This window comes from Phocoena phocoena, chromosome X (assembly GCF_963924675.1).
Source record: "Phocoena phocoena chromosome X, mPhoPho1.1, whole genome shotgun sequence".
Taxonomy (NCBI): Eukaryota; Metazoa; Chordata; class Mammalia; order Artiodactyla; family Phocoenidae; genus Phocoena; species Phocoena phocoena.
Window position 1 is genome coordinate 63,553,997 of NC_089240.1, and position 15,130 is coordinate 63,569,126.

Here is a 15,130-nt window from a genome sequence, read left to right on the forward strand (position 1 = left end):
ATTTTATGTTTGGTAGTGTATATATGTCCATGCCACTCTCACTTTGTCCCAGCTTACCCTTCCCCTTCCCCATGTCCTCAAGTCCATTCTCTACATCTGTGTCTTTATTCCTGTCCTGCCCCTAGGTTCTTCAGAACCATTTTTTTTTTAGATTCCATATATATGTGTTAGCTATCGGTATTTGTTTTTCCCTTTCTGACTTCACTCTGCATGACAGACCCTAGGTTTTTTTGACCTACCTCCTAGAGAAATGGAAATAAAAACAAATGGGACCTAATGAAACTTAAAAGCTTTTGCACAGCAAAGGAAGCCATAAACAAAACGAAAAGACAACCCTCAGAATGGGAGAAAATATTTGCAAATGAAGCAACCGACAAAGGATTAATCTCCAAAATATACAAGCAGCTCATGCAGCTCAATATCATAAAAATAAACAACCTAATCCAAAAATGGGCAGAAGACCTAAATAGACATTTCTCCAAAGAAGATATACAGATTGCCAACAAACACATGAAAGGATGCTCAACATCACTAATCATTAGAGAAATGCAAATCAAAACTACAATGAGATCTCACCTCACACCAGTCAGAATGGCCATCATCAAAAAATCTAGAAACAATACAAACTGGAGAGGGTGTGGAGAAAAGGGAACCCTCTTGCACTGTTGGTGGGAATGTAAATTGATACAGCCACTATGGAGAACAGTATGGAGGTTCCTTAAAAAACTAAAAACAGTACTGTATGACCCAGCAATCCCACTACTGGGCATATACCCTGAGAAAACTATAATTCAAAAAGAGACATGTACCACAATGTTCATTGTAACACTATTTACAATGGCCAGGACATGGAAGCAACCTAAGTGTCCATCAACAGGTGAATGGATAAAGAAGGTGTGACAGATATATACAATGGAATATTACTCAGCCATAAAAAGAAAGGAAATTGAGTTATTTGTAGTGCTTTTATTTCTTTTAGGTAAATACCTAGGAATGAAATGGCTGGAACAGATGGTAGATGTGTTTTACCTTTGTGAGAAACTTCCAAAGTGATTACACCAGTTTACATTCCCACCAGCACCATAAGAGAGTTCTAGTTGTTCCACATCCTCACTAACATTTAATATGGTTAAGAAATCTGTTGCATTTCTATACACTAAGAATAAATTATCAGAGAAACTGAGGAAACAATGTCTTTTGCCATCATATTGAAGAGAATAAAATATCTAGGAATAAACCTACATAAAGAGGTAAGAGACCTGTACTCGGAAAACTAAAAGACACTGATGAAAGAAACTGAAGATAACACAAACAGATGGAAAGATATATCGTGTTCATAGGTTGGAAGAATTAATATTGTTAAAATGACCATACTACCCAAGGCAATCAACAGATTCAATGCAATTCCTATCAAAATACCAAGAGCATTTTTCACAGAACTAGAATGAATAATTTTAAAATTTGTATGGAAAGACAAAAGACCCCGAATAGCCAAAATAATCTTCAGAAAGAAGAACAGAGCTGGAGGAATCATGCCCCCAGACATCAGACTACACTACAAAGCTATGGTAATCAAAACAGTATGCTACTGACACAAAAACAAACACATAGATCAATGGAACTGAATAGAGAACCAAGAAATAAACCCACATACTTGTGGTCAACTAATCTATGACAAAGGAGGCAACAACATACACTGGAGAAAAGACAGTCTCTTCAATAAGTGGCGCTGGGAAAACTGGACAGCTACATGTGAAAGAAGAAAATTAGAACATTCTCTAACACTATATACAAAAATAAACTAAAAATGGATTAAAAACCTAAATGTAAGACCTGAAACCATAAAACTCCTAGAAGAAAATGTATATGGAACACTCTTTGACATAAATCAGCAATATTGTTTTTGATCTGTCTCCTAAAGCAAAGGAAATAAAAGCAAAAATAAACAAATGGGACCTAATTAAACTTAAAAGCTTTTCCACAGCTAAGGAAACTACTGACAAAACAAAAAGACAATCTACTGAATGGGAGAAAATATTTGCAAATTATATGACCTATAAGGGGTTAATATCCAACACATATAAACAGCTCATACAACTCAACATCAAAAACAACCAACCTGATTATAATATGGGCAGAAGACCTGAATAGACATTTTTCCAAAGAGGAATTGAAGATGGCCAACAAGCACATGAAAAGATGCTCACCATCGCTAATTACCAAGGAAATGCAAATCAAAACCACAATGAGCTCTCACCTCACACCTGTCAGAATGGCTATCATCAAAAAGAACAAAAATGTGGAGAAAAGGGAACCTTTGTACTCTGTTGGTGGGAATGTAAATTGGTATAGCCATTGTGGAAAACAGTACGGAGATTTCTCAAAAAACTAAAAATAGAGCTACCATATGACCCAAGAATTCCAACCCTGGTTATATATCTGAAAGCAACAAAAGCACTAGTTTGAAAAGATACATGCACCCCAATGTTCATAGCAGCATTATTTATTCATAATTGCCAAGATATGGAAGCAACCTAAATGTCCATCAACAGATGAATGGATAAAGAAGATGTGGTTGATGTGGAGAACAGTGTGGAGATTCCTTAAAAAATGAAAAATGGAGCTACTGTATGATCCTGCTATTCCATTCCTGGGCATATATCCAGAGAACACTATAATTTGAAAAGATACATGTACCCCAATGTTCACTGCATCACTATTTACAATAGCCAGGGCATGGGAGCAACCTAAGTGTCTATCAACAGATGAATGGATAAAGAAGGTGTGGTATATTTATACAATGGAATATTAATCAGCCATAAAAAAGAATGAAAAAATGCCATTTGCAGCAACATGGATGGACTTAGAGATTATCATACTAAGTGAAGTAAGCCCGACATAGAAAGACAAATATCAAATGATATCACTTATATGTGGAATCTAAAAAAAATGATACAAATGAACTTATATACAAAATAGAAATAGACCCACAGACATGGAAAACGAACTTATGTTTATTAAAGGGGAAGGGAGGAGGGAAAAATTAGGAGTTTCGGATTAACAGATACAAATTACCACATATAAAAGAGATGAACAACAAGGTCCTACTGTATAGCACCGGGAACTATGCTCAATATTTTCTAATAAGCTCTAAGAGAAAAGAAGCTGAAAAAAAAATAGATACAGAGAGACCTTCAAGATGGCGGAGGAGTAAGACGTGGAGATCACCTTCCTCCCCACAAATACATCAGAAATACATCTACATATGGAACAACTCCTACAGAACACCTAATGAACGCTGGCAGAAGACCTCAGACTTTCCAAAAGGCAAGAAACTCCCCATGTACCTGGGTAGGGCAAAAGAAGAAACAGAGACAAAAGAATAGGGATGGGACGTGCACCTCTGGGAGGGAACTGTGAAGAAGGAAAAGTTTCCACACACTAGGAAGCCACTTCGATGGTGGAGATGGGTGGTGGTGGTGGGGAAGCTTTGGAGCCATGGAGGAGAGCACAGCCACAGAGGTGCAGAGGGCAAAGCGGAGAGATACCCACACAGAGTATTGGTGCTGACCAGCACTCACCAGCCTGAGAGGCTTGTCTGCTCACCTGCCGGGGTGGATGGGGGCTTGGAGCTGAGGCTCCGGCTTTGGAAGTCAGAGCCCAGGGAGAGGAGTGGGGTTGGCTGTGTGAACACAGCCTGAAGGGGGCTAGTGTGCCACAGCTAGCCAGGAGGGAATCCGGGAAAATGTCTGGAACTGCCTAAGAGGCAAGAGACCATTGTTTTGGGGTGCGCGAGGAGAAGGGATTCAGAGCACTGCATAAATGAGCTCCAGAGACGGGTGCGAGCCTCGGCTATCAGCACAGACACCAGAGACAGGCATGAAATGCTAAGACTGCTTCCGCAGCCACCAAGAGGCCTGTGTACAAGAACAGGTCACTCTACATACCTCCCCTCCAGCGAGCCTGTGCAACCCGCCACTGCCAGGGTCCCGTGACCCAGGGACAATTTCCCTGGGAGAACACACGGCACGCCTCAGGCTGTTGCAACGTCATGGTGGCCTCTGCTGCCACAGGCTGGCCCCACATTCCGTACCCCTCCTCCCCCACCCCCGGCCTGAGTGAGCCAGAGCCCCTTAATCAGCTGCTACTTTAACCCCGTCCTGGCTGAGCAAAGAACAGACGCCCTCAGGCTACCTACATGCAGAGGCAGGGCCAAATTCAAAGCTGAATCCCAGGAGCTGTGCTAACAAAGAAGAGAAAGGGAAATTTCTCCCAGAGCCTCAGGAGCAGCAGCTTAAACCTACACAATCAACTTGATATACCCTGCATCTCTGGAATACCTGAACAGACAACGAATCATCCCAAAATTGTGGCGATGCACTTTGTGTGATTTTGTCTGTATAGCTTTGCTTTTACCATTTGTCATAGGGTTCTGTCTGTCCGTGATTTTTTTTTCTTTTTTAGTGTAGTTTTTTAGTGCTTGTTATCATTGGTGGATTTGGTTTTTAGTTTAGTTGCTCTCTTCTTTCATTCTTTTTAAAATTACTTTTCAACTTTTAAAAATTTTTAATAAATTCTTTTTATTTTAATAAGTTTATTTTGTTTTATTTATTTATTCATTTATTTTTTTCCTCCCCTTTCTTTTTATTTGTGTGTATTGGATGATTTTTTTTATACACGAGGTTCTTATTAGTCATCAATTTTATACACATCAGTGTATACATGTCAATCCCAATTGCCCAATTCACCACACCACCACCACCACCACCACCCCGCAGTGTTCCCCCTTTGGTGTCCATAAATTTGTTCTCTACATCTGTGTCTCAATTTCTGCTCTGCAAACCAGTTCATCTGTACCATTTTTTCTAGGTTCCACATATATGCGTCCATATACGATATTTACTTCTTTTGAGCCATGTGGCTGACAGGGTCTTGGTGCTCCAGCTGGGTGTCAGGTCTGTGCCTCTGAGGTGGGAGAGCAGAGTTCAGGACATTGGTCCACCAGAGACCTCCCAGCTCCATGTAATATCAAACGGCAAAAGGTCGCCCAGAGATCTCGCTCTCAATGCTAAGACCCAGCTCCACTCAACGACCAGCAAGCTACAGTGCTGGACACCCTATGCCAAACAACTAGCAAGACAGGAACACAAACACACCCATTAGCAGAGAGGCTGCTTAAAATCATAATAAGGTCACAGACACCCCAAAACATACCACCAGATGTGGTCTTGCCCACCAGAAAGAAAAGATCCAGAGTCATCCACCAGAACACAGGCACCAATCCCCTCCACCAGGAAGCCTATACAACCCACTGAAACAAACTTAGCCACTGGGGACAGACACCAAAAAAAAACAGGAACTACGAACTTGCAGCCTGCAAAATGGAGACCCTAAACACAGTAAGTTAAACATAACGAGAAGACAGAGAAACACACAGCAGATGAAGGAGCAAGGTAAAAACCCACCAGACGAAACAAATGAAGAGGAAATAGGCAATCTACCTGAAAAATAATTCAGAGTAATGATAGTAAATATGATCCAAAATCTTGGAAGTAGAATGGAGAAAATACAAGAAACGTTTCACAAGGAGCTAGAAGAATTAAAGAGTAAACAAACAATGATGAACAACACAATAAATGAAATTAAAAATTCTCTAGACAGTAACAATAGTAGAATAACTGAGGCAGAAAAACGGATAAGTAACCTGGAAGATAAAATATTGGAAATAACAACTGCAGAGCAGAATAAAGATAAAAGAATGAAAAGAATTGAGGACCATCTCAGAGACCTCTGGGACAACATTAAATGCAACATTCGAACTATAGGTGTCCCAGAAGAAGAATAGAAAAAGAAAGGGCCTGAGAAAATATTTGAAGGGATTATAGTTGAAAACTTCCCTAATATAGGAAAGGAAATAGTCAATCAAATCCAGGAAGGGCAGAGAGTCCCATTCTGGATAAATCCAAGGAGAAACACGTCAAGACATATATTAATCAAACTATCAAACATTAAATATAAAGAAAAAATATTCAAAGCAGCAAGGGAAAAACAACAAATAACATACAAGGGAATCCCCATAAGGTTAACAGCTGATCTTTCAGCAGAAACTCTGCAAGCCACAGGGGAGTGGCAGGACATATTTCAAGTGATGAAAGGGAAAAACCTACAACCAAGATTACTCTAATCAGCAAGGATCTCATTCAGATTCGAAGGAGAAATCAAAACCTTTACAGACAAGCAAAAGTTAAGAGAATTCAGCACCACCAAACCAGCTTTACAACAAATGCTAAAGGAACTTATCTAGGCAGGAATAACAAGAGAAGGAAAAGACCAACAATAATGAACTGAAAACAATTTAGAAAATGGTAATAAGAACGTACATATGCATAACTACCTTAAATGTAAATGGATTAAATGCTCCGACCAAAAGACACAGACTGGATGAACAGATACAACAACAAGACCCATATATATGCTGTCTACAAGAAACCCACTTCAGACCTAGGGACACATACAGACTGAAAGTGAGGGAATGGAAAAAGATATTCCATGCAAATGGAAATCAAAAGAAAGCTGGATTAGCAATTCTCATATCAGACAAAATAGACTTTAAAATAAAGCATATTACAAGAGACAAAGAAGGACACTACATAATGAACAAGGGATCTATCCAAGGAGAAGATATAACAATTGTAAATATTTATGCACCCAACATAGGAGCACCTCAGTATATAATGCAAATGCTAACAGCCATAAAAGGAGAAATCAACTAACACAGTCATAGTATGGGACCTTAACACCCCACTTTCACCAATGGACAGATCAGCCAAAATGAAAATAACTATGGAAACACAAGCTTTAAATGATACTTTAAACAAGATGGACTTAATTGATATTTATAGGACATTCCATCCAAAAACAACAGAATACACTTTCTTCTCAAGTGCTCATGGAACATTATCCAGGACAGATCATACCTTGGGTCACAAATCAAGCCCTGGTAAATTTAAGAAAATTGAAATCATATCAAGTATCTTTTCCAACCACAATGCTATGAGACTAGATATCAATTACAAGAAAAAAATCTGTACAAAATACAAATACTTGGAGGCTAAACGATACACTACTAAATAACCAAGAGATCACTGAAGATTTCAAAGAGGAAATACAAAAATACTTAGAAACAAATGACAATGAAAACATGATGACCCAAAACCTATGGGATGCAGCCAAAGCAGTTCTAAGAGGGAAGCTTACAGCAATACAACCCTACCTCAAGAAACAAGAAACATCTCAAATAAACAACCTAACCTTACCTCTAAAGCAATTAGAGAAAGAAGAACAAAAAAACCCCAAAGATAGCAGAAGGAAAGAAATATTAAGGATCAGATTGGAAATAAATGAAAAACAAATGAAGGAAAAAATAGCAAAGTCAATAAAACTAAAAGCTGGTTCTTTGCAAAAGTAAACAAAATTGATAAGCCATTAGCAAGACTTGTCATGAAAAAAAGGGAGAAGACTCAAATCAATAGAATGGGAAATGAAAAAGGAGAAGTAAAAACTGACACTGCAGAAATACAAAGGATCATGAGAGACTATTACAAGCAACTCTATGCCAATAAAATGTACAACCTGGAAGAAATGGACAAATTCTTAGAAAAGCACAACCTTCTGAGACTGAACCAGGACGAAATAGAGAATATAAACAGACCAATCACAAGCACTGAAATTAAGACTGTGATTAAAAATCTTCCAACAAACAAAAGCCCAGTACCAGATGGCTTCACAGGCGAATTCTAACAAATATTTAGAGAAGAGCTAACACGTATCCTTCTCAAACTCTTTCAAAATATAGCAGAGGGAGGAACACTCCCAAGCTCATTCTATGAGGCCAACATCACCCTGATATCAAAACCAGTAAAAGATGTCACAAAGAAAGGAAACTACAGGCCAATATCACTGATGAACATAGATGCAAAAATCCTTAATAAAATACTAGCAAACAGAATCCAACAGCACATTAAAAGGATCATACACCATGATCAAGTGTGGTTTATCCCAGGAATGCAAGAATTCTTCACTATAGGCAAATCAATCAATGTGAAACACCATATTAACAAATTGAAGGAGAAAAACCATATGATTGTCTCAGTAGATGCAGAAAAAGCTTTGCACAAAATCCAACATCCATTTATGATAAAAACCCTCCATAAAGTAGGTATAGAGGGAACTTACCTCAACATAATAAAAACCATATATGACAAACCCACAGCAAACATCATCCTCAATGGTGAAAAACTGAAACCATTTCCTCTAAGATCAGGAACAAGATAAGGTCATCCACTCTCACCACTATTATTCAACATAATTTTGGAAGTTTTAGCCACAGCACTCAGACAAGAAAAAGAAATAAAAGGAATCCAAATCAGAAAAGAAGAAGTAAACCTTTCACTGTTTGCAGATGACATGATACTATACATAGAGAATCCTAAAGATGCACCAGAAAACTGCTAGAGCTAATCAACGAATTTGGTAAAGTAGCAGGATACAAAATTAATGCACAGAAATCTCTGGCATTCCTATACACTAATGATGAAAAATCTAATAAAGAAAGTAAGGAAACACTCCCATTTACCATTGCAACAAAAAGAATAAAATACCTAGGAATAAACCTACCTAAGGAGACAAAAAACCGTGTAGGCAGAAAACTATAAGACACTAATGAAAGAAATTAAAGATGATACAAACAGATGGAGAGATATACCATGTTCTTGGATTGGAAGAAACAACATTGTGAAAATGAATATACTACCGAAAGCAATCTACTGATTCAATGAAATCCTTATCAAACTGCAAATGGCATTTTTCACAGAGCTAGAACAAAAAATTTCACAATTTGTATGGAAACACAAAAGACCCCAAATAGCGAAAGCAATCTTGAGAAAGAAAAACAAAGCTGGAGGAATCAGGCTCCCTGACTTCAGACTATACTACAAAGCTACAGTAATCAAGACAGTATGCTACTGGCACAAAAACAGAAATATAGATCAATGGAACAGGATAGAAAGCCCAGAGAAAAACCCACACACATATGGTGACCTTATTTTTGATATAGGATGTAAGAATATACAATGGAGAAAAGACAGCCTCTTCAATAAGTGGTTCTGAGAAAACTGGGCAACTACATGTAAAAGAATGTAATTAGAACACTCCCTAACACCATACACAAGAATAAACTCAAAATGGATTAAAGACCTAAATGTAAGGCCAGACATTATAAAACTCTTAGAGGAAAACATAGGCAGAACACTATGACATAAATCACAGTAAGATCCTTTTTGACCCACCTCCTAGAGAAATGGAAATAAAAACAAAATAAACAAATGGGACCTAATGAAACTTCAAAGCTTTTGCACAGCAAAGGAAACCATAAACAAGATGAAAAGACAACCCTCAGAACGCGAGAAAATATTTGCAAATGAAGCAACTGACAAAGGATCAATCTCCAAAATTTACAAGCAGCTCATGTAGCTCAATATCAAAAAAACAAACAACCCAATCCAAAGATGCACAGAAGACCTACATAGATTTTTCTCCAAAGAAGATACACAGATTGCCAACAAACACATGAAAAGATCCTCAACATCCCTAATCATTAGAGAATTGCAAATCAAAAGTACAGTGAGGTATCACCTCACACCAGTCAGAATATCCATCATCAAAACATCTACAAAAAATAAATGCTGGAGAGGGTGTGGAGAAAAGGGAACCCTCTTGCACTATTGGTGGGAATGTAAAGTGATACAGCCACTATGGAGACCAGTATGGAGGTTCCTTAGAAAGCTAAAAATAGAACTACCATATGACCCAGCAATCCCACTACTTGTCATATACCCTGTGAAAACCATACTTCAGAAAGAGTTATGTACCACAATATTCACTGCAGCTCTATTTACAATAGCCAGGACATGGAAGCAACCTAAGTGTGCATCGACAGATGAATGGGTAAAGAAGATGTGGTACATATATACAATGGAATATTACTCAGCCATAAAAAGAAATGAAATTGAGTTATTTGTAGTGAGGTGGATCGACATAGAGTCTGTCATACAGAGTGAAGTTATGTCAGGAGAAAAACAAATACCGTATGCTAACACATATATATGGAATGTAAAAAAAAAGAGGTTCTGAAGAATGTAGGGGCAGGACAGGAATAAAGAGGTAGATGTAGAGAATGGACTTGAGGACACGGGGACGGGGACGTGTAAACTGGGACGAAGTGAGAGAGTGGCATGGAGATATATCCATTACCAAATGTAAAATAGATAGTTAATTGGAAGCAGCCACATAGCAGAGGGAGATCAGCTCAGTGCTTTGTGACCACATAGGGGGGTGGGATAGAGAGTGTGGGAGGGAGATGCAAGAGGGAGGAGATATGGGGATATATGGATATGTATAGCTGGTTCACTTTGTTATAGAACAGAAACTAACACACCATTGTAAAGCAAGTATACTCCAATAAAGATGTTAAAAAATATATATATGTATGTGTAAATGAATCATTTTGCTATACACCTATAACTAACACAACATTGTAATTCAACTATATTTTAAAAAATCTCAGTCCAATTAAAGAATGTTGTATATATACATATGGAATATTACTCAGCCATTAAAAAAGAATGAACATTTGCCATTTGCAACAACATGGATGGACTTGGAGGGTATTATGCAAAGTGAAATAAGTCAGACAGAGAAAGACACATACTGTATGGTTTCTCTTATATATGGAAGTTAAAAAATAAAACAAACTAGTGAATATAACAAAAAAGAAGCAGACTCACAGATATAGAGATCAGACTAGTGTTTACCAGTGGGGAGAGTGAAGGAGGGAAAGGTAAGTTAGGGGTAGGGGGTTAAGAGGTATGAACTTCTATGTATAAAATAAATAAGGATGTATTGTATAACATGGGTAATATAGGCAATATTTTGTAATAACTGTAAATGGAGTATAACCTTTAAAAATTGTAAATCACTATGTTGTACACCTGAAACATATAACATTGTACATCAACTATACCTCAATAAAAAATAAACATTTAGTGTGGTTAACATTTTTCGTTTTAGCCATTTATTTATCTACTGGCTATGAAATGTTGTATTAATTTCCTACTGCTGCTCTACAAACTACCATGAATTTAATGACTTAAAAAACAGAAATTTATTTATTTATCTTACAATTCTGGAAGCCAGGAGTTTGGAATGAGTCTTATAAATACTAAAATCAAGGCATAAACCAGACTGTATTCCTTCTGGAAACTGCAGAGGAAACTCCTTTTCCTTGCCTTTTCCATCTTCTAGAGGTCACCTGCATTCCTTGGGTCATGCCTGGCCTCTTCCTCCATCTTCAAAGCATATCACTCCAACCTTTGCTTCTGTTGTCATATCCCTTTCATTCAACAGATATTCTAGCCTCTCTCTTAAAATGAACCTGTTGATTATATTGGGTCCATACAGATAATCTGGGATGATCTCCCCAGCTCAAGATCCTTGACTTGCTCATATTTGGAAAGCACCTTTTACAATGTTAGGTAACAGTCAGAGGTTTCAGGGATTAGGACTTAGACACATTGGGGGAGGGGAAGCATTATTTAGCCTACCACAATTGATACCTCATCTTGTGTGTGTGTTTTTAACAGCTTGATATATAATTCACCTACCATAAAATTCACCCTTTTAAAGTGTTCGGTAGGTTTTAGTAAATTAACAAAGTTGTGCAACCATCACCCCTAATTCCAGAACATTTTCATCACCCCAATAAGAAACCTGACACTAATTCACGTGTTCCCTCCTATTTGCCCCTAGGTCCCTTTCTCCAGCCTTAGGCAACCATTAATCTGCTTTCTGTTTTCATGGATTTGCTTACTCGTTTAATATACAAGGAATCAAACAATACATAGTATTTCGTGACTTGATTCTTTCACTTAGCATGTTTTCCAGGTCCATCCATTTTGTAGCATGTGTCAGCACTTTATCATTTTTATGGCTGAACAATATTCTATTGTATAGATATACCATATCCATTTGTCAGTTGGGCAATTTAGTTGTTTTCACTTTTTTTCACTATCATGAATAATGTTGCTGTGAACATTGTGTAGAAATTTTTGCGTGGGCATATGTTTTGTCTTGGGATTTCATTTCTCTTTGAATTTGTGGATCATATGGTATTTCTATGTTTTACTTTTTGAGGAACTGCCAAATCATTTCCTCAAGTGTCCACATCATTTTACATTCCCACCAGAAATATATGAAGGTTCAGATTTCTATACATCCTCACCAACACTTGTCCACCTTTTTTAAATTATTATTATAACCATCCTAGTGTTTGGGATGTAGTATCTCACTGTGGTTTTGATTAACATTTCCCTGAAAACTAAAGATGTTGAGCATCTTTTCACATGTGTATTGACTATTTGTGTATCTCCTTTGAGAAATATCTATTCAGATTATTTTCTTGTTTCTTAATATATCAGGGTACAGTTCCTTATCAGATATATGATTTGCAAATATTTTATCCCATTATCTAGGTTGTTTTTTTCATTTTCTAAATGATGTCCTTTGAAGCACAGATGTTTTTAATTTTGTTTAGTCAAACTTATCTATTTTTTCTTTTGTTGCTTGTGCTTTTGGTGTCATGCCTAAGAAACCATTGTTGAACTCAAGGTGACAAAGATTTACCCTTATATTTTCTTCTAAGAGCTTTATTGCTTTAGCTCTTACATTTAGCTTTTTCATCCATTTTGAGTTCTCTTTTGTGTATAATGTGAAGAAAGGGTCTTACTTCATACTTTTGCTTGTGTATTTCTAGTGGTCCAAGTTTATTTGTTGAAAAGACATTTTCCCCCATTGAATTGTCTTGGATTGCTTGCCAAAAATCACTTGTGAATAAATTTGAGAGTTTATTTCTGGACATTCAATTCTATTCAACTGATCTGTCTGTTTACCCTTATGCTAGTACCACACTGTCTTGATTACTGTAGATTTGTAATAAGTTTTGAAATGAGGAAGAGTGCGTGTTCCAACTTTGTTCTTTTTTTCAAGATTATTTTGACTATTCTGAATCCCTAGAGTGGCTATATGAATTTTAGGATTAACTTGTCATTTTCTACAAGTTGGTCAATTTGAGTAGCATTGACACTTAATATTTAAGTCTTAATTCAGGAATATTGGATGTCTTACTATATTTAGGTCTTCTTTAATTCCTTTCAACAACATTTTGTAGTTTTCATTGTACAAGTCTTGCATTTTTTGTTAAATTTATTCCTTAGTATTTTATTTATTTTGATGCTATTTTAACAAGAATTTGTGTTTTTTTTAAATTTTTTTTTTTGCGGTACGCGGGCCTCTCACTGCTGTGGCCTCTACCATTGCAGAGCACAGGCTCCGGACGTGCAGGCTCAGCGGCCATGGCTCACGGGCCCAGCCACTCCGCGGCATGTGGGATCTTCCCGGACTGGGGCACGAACCCGTGTCCCCTGCATTGGCAGGCGGACTCTCAACCACTGCGCCACCAGGGAAGCCCTAACAAGATTTTTTTTTCTTGACTTCAGATTGTCCAGTGCTAATGTAGAGAAATACAATTGTTTTGTATATTGATCTTGTATCCTGAAACATTGCTTAACTCATTTATAAGTTCTAGTAGGTTTTACTTTTTTGTGTGGGGGGGAGATTCTTTAATATTTTCTATATACAAGATTGTGTCATCTGCAAATGCAATTATTTTTACTTCTTCCTTTTCAGTCTGCATTTTCTTGCCTAATTGTCCTAGCTAGAAATTCCAGTACAATGTTCCACTGAAGTGACAAAAGACATCCTTGTCTTGATCCTTACCTTAGGAGGATATCTTTCAGTCTTCCACTATTACGTATGATGGTACCTATTGTTTCTTTTGTAGATATTCCCTATCAGATTGAGGAATCTCCCATTTCTAATGAGTTGAGTGTTTTTATCATTAAAGAGTATTGGATTTTGTCAAATGCTTTCCCACAGCTCTTGAAAGGATCATGTAGTTCTAGTCCTTTATTCTATTAATATGGTATATTACATTGATTTTCATATTTAAAACAAACTTGCATTTCTTGGGGTAAGTCTTACTTGATTGTAGTATATAATCCTTTCCACACATCACTGGATTCCAGTTTCCAGTTGCTAGGTTTTTGTTTTTGTTTTTTTTAAGGATTTTTGTATCTAGATTCACAAGAGATATTCAGATCAGTTAATTTTGTCTGGGGTCCCTTGCTTCCAGCCTGAAGAATTTCCCTGAATATTTTTTGTAAGGTAGATCTGTTAGCAACAAATTCTCTCAGCTTTTGCTTATTTGGGAATGTCTTTACTTAGCTTTCATTTCTTTTTTTTTAAAATTATCTATTTATTTATTTTTGGCTGCGTTGGCTCTTTGTTGCTGTGTGCGGGCTTTCTCTAGTTGCAGTGAGCGGTGGCTACTCTTCGTTGCTTGTGCATGGGCTTCTCATTGCAGTGGCTTCTCTTGTTGTGGAGCATGGGCTCTAGGCGTGCAGGCTTCAGTAGTTGTGGCACGCAGGCTCAGTAGTTGTGGCTTGCGGGCTCTAGAACGCAGGCTCAATAGTTGTGGCACACGGGCTTAGTCGCTCCGCGGCATGTAGGATCTTCCTGGATCAGGGCTCAAACCCGTGTCCCCTACATTGGCAGTAGGATTCTTAACCACTGCGCCACCAGGGAAGCCCAGCCTTCATTCTTATAAGACAACTTTACTGGATATATGATTATTGACTGACAGAGTTCTTCTTTCAGCACTTTGAATATATCATCCTTCTACTCTCCATGGTTTTGATTAGTAGGCAGCTGTTAATCTTACTGGAGTTCCCTGTATGTGATGAATCATTTTTCTCTTGCCATTTTCAAGATTTAATCTTTGCCTTTTTTTTTTTTTTTTTTTTTTTGTGGTACGCGGGCCTCTCACTGCCGCGGCCTCTCCTGTTGCAGAGCACAGGCTCCGGACACGCAGGCTCGGGACGCGCAGGCTCAGCGGCCATGGCTCACGAGTCAAGCCGCTCCGCGGCATGTGGGATCTTCCCGGACCAGGGCACGAACC